The following is a 12,132-nucleotide window of genomic DNA, read 5'->3' as shown; positions in this document are numbered from 1 at the left end:
TCTACAAGCAAATTTATTTTTTAAATCTCTTACTTATTAATTTTTGAAATATTATTAAATTAGTAATATTTTTAACCAAATAATTATATAACTTATTCATAAATTTATATAACTATTAATAGAAATTTATAATTTATATTAAAATTATAAAATTAATACATAATTATAAATATATTGATATTATATGTAGACATCCCATTTTGTCCGAGATTCTTTGTCAATTGAGACTAATCCAAGCTCAGTTGCAGGGATTTTTATTCATATTTATCATTTTTTTTATTTTATGATTTATTTTCTTTTTCTTTCTTTTGATTATCTGATTATTTAAAAAAAAAAGAAGAAAGATTGAGATTAAGTTTGATGATGATTAGAAAAGATAATTAGGTGCTAATCTTTAGCATTTGATGACTAATGGGAATCAAACTAAAACACAATCACTTGGTTTTATGTGTCATTACAATTCACAGCAATAGGGGGACGGGGAGAAAACAGAAGCAAAACAAAAGGGGAAGCCCCCATCGCCACCAAGCCCTCGAGGCTTCCCTTTGGTGGGAAACCTTCCCTTCATTGACCTTGACCTTCACTTTTACTTTGCTGTACTAGCTCATACCTACGGGCCACTTGAGAGTAGGATTGGTATCCTGGTGATCTCTCCAACCATGACCCGATGAGTGTTTAAAAACCAAGATTTGTCCAATCTGATAGAATTGCTCTAGGTTTAAGGGGAAGAGGACCTTCTTAGAGATCTGAAATGTCTGATGATTGGATTTTCCCCGCATTTGGTGCTTCCATCCCCGCATTTAGTGCTTCCAGAAATGGGCAAGTTGCTTCAAGAAGAGCTCCAGCTAGTAGCTGCTTGGATGGTGGGTCACCCGAAGTTCCAACCGTCGTACCTGGACCAGGTTCTGGAGAACATGTTGGAAAATGCGCTCCACTTTGTTACGTTGAGGTGGGACCGAAACGCTGCCTCATTGGTGTGCAAGTCATGGTACAAAGTCGAGTCACTGACGCGGGGTGCAATCTGGTGCAGCAACGTGTATGGCTAAGATGGTGGAATGTGCAACTGATCCTCCTTTGGCTGTTTTTCAGAAGCTGTGTCCAAGGATCTACAAGCTGTTAAATAATCAAAATTTTATGGCTAAGGTTTCCCTTTTGCCGGTAATGGCGAGTTTGTCACAGGTGGGAGCAATTGCATCTCAGAGCTTGGAATCCTTGCTACAAAGCATCCATGAATGCCTTGGGAGAACAGATTGGGTGATGCGAAAGACAGCAACTGATGTCACAGATGCAATTACAGTCTACTCAGCTGCAGCAACAATTGGGTTTGCAACAGCAGCCCAATCAATTACACCAAAATATGCAGCCAAGGATTCACGCATCAGAGCTGTTCCAGAGACATCATCAAATTCCACAGCTCAATCAGGACATGCAAATGGGGGTGATTAGCAAGAAGAGGTCTATCAGAAGATCAAGGCCATGAAAGAGACATACTTTCCTGAATTAAATGAGATGTACCAAAAAATTGCTGCCAAGTTGCGGCAGCATGATTCTCTTCCACAGCAGCCAAAGTCAGAGCAGCTTGAAAAGTTGAAATTGTTCAAGATCATGCTGGAGCACATTATATCTTTCTTATCAGTTCCCAAAGCCAGTATCGCACCCACTTTCAAGGATAAGTTGAGTTTGTATGAGAAGCAGATAGTAAATTTTTTAAATACCAATAGGCCAAGGAAGGCAGTCTTAGCACTATAGCAAGGACAGCTTTCTCCGCCTCATGTGCATTACATGCCGCAGCAACAACCTCAAATTAATCAGACACAGTCTAATGATAATCAAATGAACCCTTAGTTACAGTCAACGAATTTACAGGGTTTTGTTCCAACAATGCAGCCGAAGAACATGACAAGTTTGCAGCATAATTCTGCGTCTTCCTTAGCTGGGGTTGCAACAGCATAGTAGACCATGTTAAATTTACTGCAGCGCAGTTCCAATTTGGATGCAGGACAACGTAATGCCCTAGGCTCAATGCAGCAGGCTGCTGCAGGACCTTTACAACATAATCCTTCAAATTCCAACATGCTTCAGCACCAGCATATGAAACAACAACAGGAACAGCAAATGCTGCAGTCACAAATGTACAAACAACAGTTTCAATTGCTTCAGATGCTGCGGCTACTGCAACTACAGAACGCAACAAAAGCAGCTGCATGAAATGGATGATATAAATGACATGAAAGCAACAGCAACAGCAACAAAAGCAGCTGCATGAAATGGATGATATAAATGACGTGAACATGAGACAGGGAATTGGTGTTAATCTTGGGGTTCTTCAAGCAAATCTCTCAACTAGCCAACTTTCAGGTTATTCATACGAGCATTCAAAACCAAGTGCCCAATTTCATACATCTTCACCCCTACTCTTTCAGGCTCCATTTGTCTCACCGTGAATGCCAATTTTTCTTGAAAATAAGTTTTCTAAAAATATTTTTGGAAAAATATTGAAAGTATCAATTTTCCTTAAAATTAAATTTTCAGAAAAGGTTTTTTTTGAGAAAAAGTTGAAAGTATCAATTTTCCTTGAAAATAAGCTTTTCACAAAAAAAAAATATTTTGGAAAAAAGTTGAAAGTATCAATTTTCCCTACACAAGAACAATCATTCTTTTCTTCCTTTCTATTTTTTTTAATGTTAAATAATCCGACGATTGAGCCTCTGCAAGTGAAACAGTAATTTTTTTACATACTCCTGAGGTGAGGGAATTTTTTCAATTTCTACTAAAAGTATTAGAGTCAATTGAGAATAATTTTCAATAGTTAATTACTTGGTAAAATTTTAAGGCTTATCAGATAATACAAAATTATGCTGGTACCATCTTTTGATGGGCATTGTGAAGGTGTTATAACCTTCCTCACACGTAACCGAACTCTCGAACTCTGCTCTGGTTAGTAGACCTGAACCTATTCTTTTAGGGGCCCTTAAACTTAGGTGTTCCCTGAAATGACAGATTCTTTAGGTGGCCAATCGTACCTTGATAAAAAAGATTGGTGGTGACTCCCTAAAAGTCAATGTCTAGCGATAGATCCCCAGATCTAGACGTTATGACAGCTTGGCGACTCCACTGGAGACTTTGAGAGTCAGGCCAGCAAATAATTTGTGTTATCCAAAAGCCTAATAAAATTGAACCTTTTTGTATATATGTGTTATTATTCATTCATGTTTATTTACCTTGTTAATTATGTCATTCATATGCATGTGCATAACATGAGCTCTACACCCGAGCTCCGTCCCTCTAGGAAGGAGTAAAGTACCTATTGCTTTCGTGAGGTCTAATGCCTCCGCAGTGGCTAGCGAAATACTCCCACTCAAATTGAACCTTTTCCGCTTGTAGCTTGTAATGGGTGAGGATTAGGGTGCCTTACTAGTCTATGATGGACAAGGATGTAAGGAGCAATTTGGGAACCTTTAGACTTTGACCTTAAAACCGCATATAGTAAACCTTAAGAGTGCCTAAACCTAGGATAGAGTCATTTCTATCCAATGATAGATATACCCTGAAATTAAGACACGAAAAGGGTGTTTATCTAATCATTTTGATTGTTTAACTTTGTGTATCATTTTCATTGTCATATGTAACATTATGCATCAGCATCACTTTCATTTTATCCATAGAACTAACTATGTTGTTTGTCTGATTGTATGCATCTGTATTATTTTCATGATCATATTTTAACACAATCATTTGCATCCATTTCATATTAGATTTCATTTAGAAAAATGTACATTTCATTCATGCATCAAAGCATCATACATAAAGCATAGCATAGCATTTTTAATCAAAGTTATGGTGCTAAAGGTTCAAGGATAGCTCCACCAAGTAACTCCACTCATCAATACAACACAAGAGCTCGAGCCAGGCAAATGGAACAAAAAATTCCAATTGAGAGATTAGAGAAAGCTCAAGAGAAGTTAGAAGAAGAGTTGAATAAGATATTAGAGGCTTTGAACAAGCTAACCAAGGGGAAGGCAATAGAGGAGAATGCTAGCCAAATGGAGGAGGATGACCCATTGTGCCTTTCTAGTTTCGAGCTACATCAAGCCTAATCTGTACAAGGTCTACTACCACAGCGGTTCACCTATCCTGTAGGGTACACATATCCCAGAATGCCATCAACTTTAAATTAAGGACAATTCTTGTCTTTATTGAAAAGCCAGTAGAACCAATATCAATCCCTAATTTGGATGATCTAGAAGAAAAGTTGAGGCCTAAGGAGAAGAGGGCTTTAGAAGCCTCAAAAGCTGAACAAAAGATGAACATGTTAGAGAAAACGCTGCGAGCAGTGGAGGGAGTTAGTTTTTATAGCTCAGTTGATGTTGCTGGGCCCTGTTTAGTTCCTGCTGTGGTTATTCTTCCAAAATTCAAGGTGCTGAAGTTCGAGAAATACGATGGTACAAAGTGTCCAAAATTTCACATTACTATGTATTGTCGAAAAGTGACTGCCCATGCCAATAATGAAAAGCTTTTGATGCATGCATTCTAAGACAGCCTCACTCGCTCTACTGCTAGGTGGTATGTCTAGTTGGACAGGAATCATATTGCTTCTTGGAGCGATATGGCTTATACTTTCATTAGTCGATACCAGTATATAATAAACTTGGTCCTTGATCATCTTTCTTTACAGAATATGAATAAGAAAGCAACTGAATCATTCAAAAAAAATATGCCTAAAGGTGAAGGGATATTGCTTCTCAAGTGCAACTTTTTTTGATTGAAAATGAGACCACCATATTGCTTGTTAGTACTTTGAAATCCCTCTATTATGAAAAGATGATAGGGAATGCCAGGTGAAATCATTGAGAATGGCAAGCTGAAATGAGAAGAAACCAAGAAGACACCCAAAAAAAAAGAGACCGAAGCTCAAGCTGTAGGCTTTGACAGATAGTTCAGGGGATATCAACCCTATCTACCCTCAAATTACTCTCCATACTATCATACTGTGAATAATGCTTCATCTTATCCATACCAACTAGCCCTCACAACCATCTAATTCATCCATATACTAGCCCATTTTTATCCCCCATGCTCTCATATACAGCCTTAACAGTCAAACTCTTGCAAGACCCTAAATTCATCCTATTAGCTTGAAAAATGGTTCACGAGAGCAATGGACTATTTGAGAAAAACTTGTATTTGATCCAATCCTCATGACTTATATAGAGTTATACTGAGAGCTCTATAATAGCCACCTGATTGCCCCCAAGCCATGTGGACCCTCTTAAACCACCTCATCCTAAGTGGTATGATCCTACAGCTCATTATGACTACCGCTATAAAATTTTTGGCCATTGCACTGAAAATTACACTCCTTTAAAGCATGAGGTGCAACGATTAATCAATGATGGAATGAGCTTCAACTTCTGGCACTGTTCGTACCAAGTATTTACGGGCCATCGTTCCTAAGATAACAGAGAGAAAATCTGAATTAGCAAAGCTTGAGCAATTGATTACGGGAAACTACTTGATGAAGCAACTTGGGACATTGATGATGTTGCTGGATGTTTTGAGTACTATACATACCTTACTGAAGGTTTAGATGCAAAGCAAAAGATTGTGTTGCAATACTGAAGCCTTTCGGGTTGGTACCTATCACCTGTTTGGAGCTGGCTAATGTATGTAGTAAGGTTGGTTTTCCTCCAGATGTCTTGAATATTCTGACTGGATTGGGCCTGAAAGTTGCGATTCCTTTGGCACATCATCCCAATGTTGACAAGATTGCCTTTACCAGAAGCAATACAACAGGGAGCATGATAATGGAAGCAATCGCTCAAATGGTCAAGCCTGTATCTTTAGAACTCGACAGAAAAAGCCCAATCATTTTGTTTGAGGATCAAGAATATGAAGAGTCACAATGAATTAATGGGATGAGATAAAAATCCTTCACCTGGTTGCCCAGGGGCATGATTTTAAAGAGGATGTTAAAACTGGTTGAATGCCACTTGTCATTCTAAGAGTTCTTTTAAAGTAATGTTAAGATTTCTTTTCTGCAATATGATTTCACTTGTTATCATCTTAATAAGGGCAAGTTAATGCATTTCATTACATTTTCTCTTTCACTCGACCATTATTCCATGTCCTGTTACCTTTCATAACTTCACATTCTCATTCTCAAATTTCGGATGATGAATATTTAGACAATGATAACACTAATTCTGGAATTTAATTTTGAGAACTCATTCACATTAATATGAGAAGATGATTTGAGCAAAAAGTAAGCTGTTACCGGAGGTGAAATAGATATGGCTTGAAGATGTGCAATCTTTTATACAGATTCATGAGCTTTGTTCAATAGATGATGTTCAAGAAAGGTATTCACAATTGAAATGAAAAATGGCCATCTTTTTTTTATCATTCGAAAAATCATTCATTGCTACCCTTTTGAGCCTATCATGATTTTTTTTCTGAAGAACCCCAACCAAGGATCACCCTCTACATTGGAGGGTAATTTTTGAAAAAAAAAATACCACAAAAGGTCTCAAAGATGGAAAGAGAAAGAAAAGCAAAAGAAAAATAAATGCCACATATGATTTGGGGTAAAGTAATGAGAATCCTTTGTGTGAAGAAAAAAAAATCGTGAAACGATGTGAGGGCAAAATGCCAAGTTGTATCAAATGATCCTTTGGTTTTGAACCCTTTTAATACATGTTTTGAGCCTATTATGTCTATTTTTTTTATGACCCTTCACCTTGGCCTACATTACAACCTTGAAAAGTCTATTTGGATCAAATGTGAATACTCAACTTGAATGATCATATGTTGAGCGAAGGTATGCTCATGATGAAGCAATGGAATCATGCTACATTGCTGTAAAGTTTGATGTATGAAAGATATCAACAATGGATGAAAAATGAGAAAAAAGAAAAAAAAGATGATAAAAAAATATATAAAAAAAGAAAAAAAAAGAAAAAAAGAAGAAAAAAATGAGAAAATGAAAAAAGAGATTCAAATTGAAAACTTGAAAGGGTGATTTTTGGTAGAAAAAGATTCAGGTCAAATGGTTCACATGAATGGAAGATCAAAGACATATGAAGATCCCTCAAAAACTGAGGCAAAGTTCACCAAGCTCAAGATGACTTCAACAGTAAATGGAATAAGTTTTTGAAAAAGAATCCTAGATTAATGTTAAGATTTGTCTGAATATTCATCATTTAGACATACCATCCATCCCAATGACCTGTATCCAATTTATTTCCTTTCCCATTTGTTTTGTACAAAAATAGATCTTCATTGATTATCTTTACCATAATTCACCTTGTGTTCTCTTATTATTACACCCCTAGAATGAATTGAAAAAATGCTTCATTGCATTGTATTTGTCAAGATTTGAAATGATAATGAATGAATGAATATGTGTTTAAAAGAATCTTGCATTCATTTGAAAAGAAATCTAAGATGATGGTGGTAACAAAATGAAGAAATGGTAGAAACCTAAAAGAGATTATTTGAAAAGATATATAATGTGATTAAATGGAGAATATGATGGGGCAAATCTTGAAAAGTGGTATAACCAAGTGATGAGTACAATGATGAATTGGTCGATATGACTTGCAAGTTATGATTGAATGATCAGAACAATCAGTGGACAAAGTTTGTTTTGGATTGGTTAATGCTGAGACACCTATGAGTAATGACCCAGTGATGGTGAATGAAACTTGTTTTGAAATTTGTTAGTGCTGAGAAGTTCATTGAATGATGGTCAAGTGATGATCGATTAATGAAGCTTATTCCAAAGTATTGAGAAACTGAACAAGGGATAATGTGAGATGGTAGGGTATTGAGGATCATATTCCACAATTATTTAGAATTTTGTTACATTGACATCTGCATTACATGCATCATGGTGACATCATTGCTTGAATAGTACATGCACATAATTTGATGAATTAAACTTTGTTTAAACATGCATGGCACTATGAGAATATAGGTTGCCGCATTTGCATCATTAAGAAGGCATGTGCATATTTGGTCATGACATTCATTCATGCAAAATTTTGAGTCACTTGAAAAACAAATTGTGAATATTTTGATGAGAATTTTTGAGAACTCAAATGAGAGTCTTTGAGGAGTGAAACCCTAAAATTCGTCGAATGTGAATCTTCGAACAAATGAAAAGTTTTGAACTTTTGGATGTGAATCTTCAAAATACAAAGCTTCAACCCTTTGGATATGAACTTCTAATGTTTCAAATGAGAGCCTTTGAACTTAGATGTGAAACTCTAAGTTTTATTGCATGTAAGCCTTTGAACTCAAATGAAAAGCTTTGAATTCTTGGATGTGAATTTCCAAAATTCAAATGAAAAGCTTTAGATTTTTGGATATGAATTCCAAGTTTGCCAAATGAGAACCTTTGAAAAGCCTTGAACTTTTGGATGTGAGCCTCCAAAATTCAAATGAGGATCTTTGATGCGAGTCTTGCAAGTTGCAAATGCAAATCTTGAGATCTTGCAAATTTGAATGAAACTGAAATTTTGAGAATCAAATTTCAGTAAATTCTTACGAAGTTGGAAGGTTCTTGTGAATCTGAACCTATTAATGTGAACTCAAATTGTGAATCTTTCAGTTTCCATTACAAAATTTCTTCAATCACGATCTATAACTCTTTTGGACATGATTTTCAAGGAGCCATTTATTTTTCAAAGTTTCGTTACCTCTGTTTAGAGGAGCAATTTACTTTTCAAAGTCGTGGTGCCTCTGTTTAGAGGAGCAATTTACTTTCCAAAAGTCATGGTGCCTCTGTTTAGATAAGCAATTTACTTTTTCAAAGTCATGGTGCCTCTGTTTAGAGGAGCAATTTACTTTTTCAAAGTTGTGGTGCCTCTGTTTAGAGGAGCAATTTACTTTTTCAAAGTCACGGTGCCTCTGTTTAGATGAGCAATTTACTTTCCAAAAGTCATGGTGCCTCTGTTTAGAGGAGCAATTTACTTTCCAAAGTCGTTAAGCCTCTGTTTAGAGGAGCTTTGATAAAAAAAAATAAAAAATAAAAAAACAAAAAAAAAAGTTACCTGTATTTAGAGGAGCTTTGTTTATGTTTCTCAAAATCATTAAGCCTCTGTTTAGAGGAGTTTTGATCAAATTTTAAAAAAAAAAAAAAAGCAAAAAAGGAAAAAAAATGGACAAACAAAAAACAAAAAAAAAGTTGCCTCTATTTAGAGAAGCTTTGTTTATGTTTCTTAAAATCATTGAGCCTATGCTTAGAGGAGCTTTGATCAAAATTTTTTTAAAAAAAAAAGCAAAAAAAAAAGGTAAAAAAACAAAAAAAAATCAGTTGAGTCTTGAAGGGGTGTCTACGTCTTTGCATAATTTCTGTTTCACAAAAAATGTGCAAAGAGGGGCAGCTTTAGACACCCCATTTTGTCCGGGATTCTTTGTCAATTGAGACTAATCCAAGCTCAGTTGCAGGGATTTTTATTCATATTTATCATTTTTTTATTTTATGATTTATTTTCTTTTTCTTTCTTTTAATTATCTGATTATTTAAAAAAAAAAAGAAAGATTGAGATTAAGTTTGATGATGATCAGAAAAGATAATTAGGTGCTAATCTTTAGCATTTGATGACTAATGGGAATCAAATTGAAACACAATCACTTGGTTTTATGTGTCATTACAATTCACAGCAATAGGGGGACGGGGAGAAAATAGAAGCAAAACAAAAGGGGAAGCCCTCATCGCCACCAAGCCCTCGAGGCTTCCCCTTGGTGGGAAACCTTCCCTTCATTGACCTTGACCTTCACTTTTACTTTGCTGTACTAGGTCATACCTACGGGCCACTTGAGAATAGGATTGGTATCCTGGTGATCTCTCCATCCATGACCCGAAGAGTGCTTAAAGACCAAGATTTGTCCAATCTGATAGAATTGCTCTAGGTTTGAGGGGAAGAGGACCTTCTTGGAGATCTGAAATGTCTGGTGATTGGATTTTCCCCGCATTTGGTGCTTTCAAAAATAGGCAAGTTGCTTCAAGAAGAGCTCCAGCTAGCAGCTGCTTGATGGTGGGTCACCCGAAGTTCCAGCCGTCGTACCTGAACCAGGTTCTGGAGAACATATTGGAAAATGCGCTCCACTTTGTTACGTTGAGGTAGGACCGAAACACTGCCTCATTGGTGTGCAAGTCATGGTACAAAGTCGAGTCACTGACGCGGGGTGCAATCTAGTGCAGCAACGTGTATGGCTAAGATGGTGGAATGTGCAACTGATCCTCCTTTGGCTATTTTTCAGAAGCTGTGTCCAAGGATCTACAAGCTGTTAAATAATCAAAATTTTATGGCTAAGGTTTCCGTTTTGCTGGTAATGGCGAGTTTGTCACAGGTGGGAGCAATTGCATCTCAGAGCTTGGAATCCTTGCTACAAAGCATCCATGAATGCCTTGGGAGCACAGATTGGGTGACGCGACAGACAGCAACTGATGTCACAGATGCAATTACAGTCTACTCAGCTGCAGCAACAATTGGGTTTGCAACAGCAGCCCAATCAATTACACCAAAATATGCAGCCAAGGATTCACGCATCAGAGCTGTTCTAGAGACATCATCAAATTCCACAGCTCAATCAGGACATGCAAATGGGGGTGATTAGCAAGAAGAGGTCTATCAGAAGATCAAGGCCATGAAAGAGACATACTTTCCTGAATTAAATGAGATGTACCAGAAAATTGCTACCAAGTTGCGGTAGCATGATTCTCTTCCACAGCAGCCAAAGTCAGAGCAGCTTGAAAAGTTGAAATTGTTCAAGATCATGCTGGAGCACATTATATCTTTCTTATCAGTTCCCAAAGCCAGTATCTCACCCACTTTTAAGGATAAGTTGAGTTTGTATGAGAAGCAGATAATAAATTTTTTAAATACCAATAGGCCAAAGAAGGCAGTCTCAGTACTGCAGCAAGGACAGCTTTCTCCACCTCATATGCATTACATGCCGCAGCAACAACCTCAAATTAATCAGACACAGTCTCATGATAATCAAATGAACCCTCAGTTGCAGTCAACGAATTTATAGGGTTTTGTTCCAACAATGCAGCCGAAGAACATGACAAGTTTGCAGCATAATTCTGCGCCTTCCTTAGCTGGGGTTGCAACAGCATAGCAGACCATGTTAAATTTGTTGCAGCCCAGTTCCAATTTGGATGCAGGACAAGGTAATGCCCTAGGCTCAATGCAGCAGGCTGCTGCAGGACCTTTACAACATAATCATTCAAATTCCAACATGCTTCAGCACCAGCATATGAAACAACAACAGGAACAGCAAATGCTGCAGTCACAAATGTACAAACAACAGTTTCAACTGCTTCAGATGCAGCAAATGCTGCGGCTACTGCAACAACTACAGTAACGCAACAAAAGTAGCTGCATGAAATGGATGATATAAATGACGTGAAAGCAACAGCAACAAAAGCAGCTGCATGAAATGGATGATATAAATGACGTGAACATGAGACAGGGAATTGGTGTTAATCTTGGGGTTCTTCAAGCAAATCTCTCAACTGGCCAACTTCCAGGTTATTCATATGAGCATTCAAAACCAAGTGCCCAATTTCATACATCTTCACCCCTACTCTTTCAGGCTCCATTTGTCTCACCGTGAACGCTAATTTTTCTTGAAAATAAGTTTTCTAAAAATATTTTTGGGGAAAGGTTAAAAGTATCAATTTTCCTTAAAAATAAATTTTCAGAAAAGTTTTTTTTTGAGAAAAAGTTGAAAGTATCAATTTTGCTTGAAAATAAGCTTTCCGCAAAAAAAAAATATTTTGGGGAAAAGTTGAAAGTATCAATTTTTCCTGCACAAGAACAATCATTCTTGTCTTCCTTTTTATTTTTTTTAATGTTAAATAATCCGACGATGGAGCCTTTGTAAGTGAAACAGTAGTTTTCTTACATACTCCGAGGTGAGGGAATTTTTTCAATTTTTTGCTAAAAGTATTAGAGTCAATTGAGAATAATTTTCAATAGTTAATTACTTCGTAAAATTTTAAGGCTTATTGAATAACACAAAATTATGCTGGTACCATCTTTTGATGGACGTTGTGAGGGTGCTATAACCTTCCTTACACGTAATCGAACTCCCGAACTCTGTTCTGGTTAGTAGACC

General features: G+C 36.7%; 2 pseudogenes; both read left to right on the top strand.

Moving 5' to 3' along the window:
- Positions 1–318: 318 nt before the first annotated feature.
- LOC149514048 (uncharacterized) lies at positions 319–1,826 on the top strand (annotated as a pseudogene).
- Positions 1,827–10,215: 8,389 nt separating this feature from the next.
- On the top strand, positions 10,216–11,628 carry LOC111274756 (mediator of RNA polymerase II transcription subunit 15a-like; annotated as a pseudogene).
- Positions 11,629–12,132: the final 504 nt, after the last annotated feature.

This window comes from Durio zibethinus, chromosome 17 (genome assembly GCF_047325235.1).
Source record: "Durio zibethinus cultivar Kanyao isolate XHJ-2024 chromosome 17, ASM4732523v1, whole genome shotgun sequence".
NCBI classification, from domain to species: Eukaryota; Viridiplantae; Streptophyta; class Magnoliopsida; order Malvales; family Malvaceae; genus Durio; species Durio zibethinus.
The sequence above is the reverse complement of the archived record's forward strand: the minus strand, read 5'-3'. Positions and strand labels throughout refer to the sequence as shown.